The sequence below is a fragment of the Rhamphochromis longiceps genome, linkage group LG3 (assembly GCF_057381845.1).
Source record: "Rhamphochromis longiceps isolate RC_006_pf linkage group LG3, R_longiceps_female_GT1.1, whole genome shotgun sequence".
NCBI classification, from domain to species: Eukaryota; Metazoa; Chordata; class Actinopteri; order Cichliformes; family Cichlidae; genus Rhamphochromis; species Rhamphochromis longiceps.
Window position 1 is genome coordinate 67,440,229 of NC_140559.1, and position 3,851 is coordinate 67,444,079.

General features: G+C 42.4%; 1 long non-coding RNA gene across 1 annotated transcript; it reads left to right on the top strand.

Annotated features, from left to right (window-relative positions):
- The first annotated feature begins 1,422 nt into the window (after positions 1-1,422).
- Positions 1,423-3,544, top strand: LOC146676491 (uncharacterized). The gene is made up of 3 exons (XR_014910567.1): positions 1,423-2,045; positions 2,233-2,714; positions 2,955-3,544. It is a non-coding gene; the product is annotated as an uncharacterized LOC146676491 (long non-coding RNA).
- The last annotated feature ends 307 nt before the right edge of the window (positions 3,545-3,851 follow it).

Sequence of the window (3,851 nt, forward strand, 5' to 3'; positions counted from 1 at the left end):
GGAAAATACTTCCTGTTTCCAAAGTAATCCCCATTTTTCCCAGAAAGAAATGTAAGTAGAAATTGATGATCTAAGTGAGAACATGAGCCTTTAAAAAGTCCCAGTGGGTGCAGTCAAAGCAGTCCCTCAGTCCCAGTATAGAGTCTTTGGTCCAGACTGGAACAACTGTGTGCCCAGTTTGAGCTCTCTTCAGTGCTGTGACCTGACAGACCCAGAGGGGCCATCACATCACATTTAGAAGCTCCCCTAATGGAGCCACAACACATGTCCAACACTTAGTCTGTCTTGTTGGACCAACTGGAAGAAATGATTCAAGGACTTAGTCACAGAACAGAGATTCAAATCTCCAAAATCCAACTGGCTGCATCAGGACATATAGTCTGAAACTCTGCACAGTTTCCTGTTTGAAGCTGCTTCCTGTTGGCTTCAGCTGTTTGGAGTTTCCATTTTCTAAACTTCTACATTCTGAACCTTCTTCAGCTCTGAACAGATGATGAAACACTGAATGATTTCAAGCTCACACTTTGTCTAATAAACTTACATCTTTCATTCTTTATACAGATTGAAGGGCTGTGGTTTGTCAAAGATCAGCTGTGATTATCTGGCAGCAGCGCTGAAGTCCAACCCCTCCCATCTGAAAGAGCTGGACCTGTACGGAAACAACCTGAAGGATCCAGATGTGAAGCAGCTGTCTGATCTTCAGCAGAGTCCAAACTACAGACTGGAGACTCTGGGGTCAGTAGAGTGATGGAGTGAGTGGGTGGTGCTGTCAGCAGTATTGTACTAAACACAGTCAGTATGAAACAAAGATCCAGTGTTTCCTGTAAAGCTGCAGCTTCTCAGTGAAGCTGTGAGAGGAGAATGGTGACAGGCTTCAGGATTGGACACAAACACTTCCTGTTTCTGACCTTTATGGTCACCATGGTAACGGCTGACACGCTCTGATCAAACACTGTCAACAGCCAATCAGCTCTCTGAACAAAGCAGCACGCAGACCAATGACTGCATTCATTTCCAAGTTTAAAGCAGTGAAGAACACAGTCTGTAGGTGAGGAAGAATTTAGTGAGAGCAGATGTTTGGATGGAATTCCTCCAGTTAACAGCTGGAACCGTCCATCTGGATTGTTGGGCTTGTTGTTGGGGTTCCTACAGAGCTCAGAGTGGACACACCAAGGTTCTTCTAATGAATGAAAGTCCAAACTCAAACTAGGAGGGAAAAACATTTTCATCAACTTCAATAAAAATCCAAAGATTAGAAAAAGTGAAGCAACAATGAGTCCTAGTACAGTCCCAGCACTGAAGTCCCTGCTGCTCTTTATACTGGATGTGCTGCATCACTGACTGACAGCTGATGAGGAGTCTCTGGAAACACTCGTTTATCTCCTCTGCTCTTCCTTCTTCTCTCTGCAGGTGGAGGTCATGGTAAACAGGACGGTGTGTGTGCTGAGAGAGGAGGAGCTGTGTCCTGATGATCCAGAGAGGTTGAAGCAGCAGCAGCTTGTGTGTAGAGACGCTCTGACTGGGCCATGTTACTGGGAGGTGGAGAGGAGAGCTTCATCCAGCAGTGACTGACAGAGGAATGAGAAGAAGTGCAGATGACTGTCAGTGCTGCAGAGTGAACTGCTCTGAGAACAGCTCCACTGTCAGACACAATGTAGAGTCCAGCATCATCCCTGTGTGTCCCTCTGGATCTGACAGAGGATCATCAGTGTATCTGGACTGCTCTGCTGCTGCTCTGTCCTTCTACAGTCTCTGCACAGTCTCTGTCTGACTCTGGCTTCAGACCCTCCTGGATCAAACTCACCTGGAAAAACTTTCAAATTCAAATTCAAATTTTATTTGTCACACACACAACCATACCCAGTATGACATGAGGTGAAATGCTTGTAGCTGTGCAATGCCCGACCATTAAATGACAGTGGTTTTACAGTATTTACAATTTACAGGTTATTACAAAATGTACAGATTTAACTTAGAAATTTACAGTAAAAATGTGCAAATAGCAGAAAGAGATTATAAGGAAGTGTACATGAAGAAAAACCAGAGTGTGTGGTGATGTGATGTGTGTGAGAGTCCAGTCTTATAGTGATGTGGTGTGTGTGGTGATGTGGTGTGTGTGAGAGTCCAGTCTTATAGTGATGTGATGTGTGTGAGAGTTCAGTCTTATAGTGATGTGATGTGTGTGAGAGTCCAGTCTTATAGTGATGTGATGTGATGTGTGTGAGAGTCCAGTCTTATAGTGATGTGATGTGTGTGAGAGTCCAGTCTTATAGTGATGTGATGTGTGTGGGAGAGTTCAGTCCTACACCTGGTTCACGCCGCAATGTATTGCGCCATTTTCCGGGTCCACAAATCAAAACAAACGCACTGTGTTGGAACGACGACGACAAGAAACATGTTTAAAAGCAGCTCAAAAGAAAACGGACGGTATAGAGACCGATTGCGTCCAGAGGCGAAGCAGCAGCACTTGAAAAAATTAGAGTGCATTGCAAATCTGGACCCATATGAAATACGGCAGTGGAGTAAAGACCCAGACGACTTACCGCCACTGTCCTACCCTGATATCTTCACGTATCTTGTTTGTGGAGTAAGCGCTTACACTGGGAACCAGTTTCATAACTACAAGTCACTGGAGGCGCACATCCAATTTACAAGTGCAAAATTTGGCTATTTTCAAGCCGCCAAACTGTGAGTACGTCGTCATTCATACCAAGGTAAGTCAGCTGGAGTGCATTGAGTGTAATAGCCATTGTCCACCCCCCACCTTAATTAATGTTATACATTTATCATTGAACTGCTAAAATATCGTTATCATATCATGTGCCCATAATTGTAAAGTAGATGCAAACTAACACATTGATAATCGGGCAAATTATTACTTAACGCCAATTTGTGTCCTCCCTGTCTCATTGAATTTATTGTCTTTACATCAACCTTGTCCTTGTATGTTCCAGGTACTGCACTCCCAAAGATTGAATGAACCTGCATTACAGCCATGGGTAATTGTAAGCACCACGGGGAAGGTCGAAACAGCACACTGAACATGCTGAACATGCTACCTAAATAAATCCAAGCAGGAAACATGTTTTAATAGTGTGATTGGACCATCTGAACATGCTACCTATATAAATCCCAGCAGGAAGCATGTTTTAATAGTGTGATTGGGTCATCTGAACATGCTACCTATATAAATCCCAGCAGGAAACATGTTTTAATAGTGTGATTGGGTCATCTGAACATGCTACCTATATAAATCCAAGCAGGAAGCATGTTTTAATAGTGTGATTGGACCATCTGAACATGCTACCTATACGACAGAGCCATTAACCACGTAAGGTAGCATATTCTGATAAGTTAGCACGGATTGATAGACAAGACTATAAATTTACGCTACGGTAGGATGTTTTGACAGAACACCTTTTCTCGTCGCCAACATTTTTCTTTTGTTAAGCTTACTGTTATCAAGGCATGGTAAATGAACAGTAAACCTTGCCTGATGACTAATCTTCCCGTTTCCCTCTCATTGATTTATTTGAGTTGTCATGGCAGAAGTATTAAACAATGCCTTTTATTAGAACATAAGCATTTAAATGCAGTAATTGTATTTGAATTAGTTAAATATGAGTGGGCAACTCTGACCATGACAAGACTGCATTTGCTCTAAAAAATTAATAAAAAATTTAGACATATTGTTGTCATTATTTTTACTCTTCAATTTTATGTGTTTTTTTCTTTAAGATGGTATCAGAAGTTGCTCCTCCACCAGGAAAAAAACCATCTGCATGTATTCTTTCACTACATCCACGGTTCTCCTCTGTGGTCTTCCTCATTCATCCTGTTTGGAGCTTAAT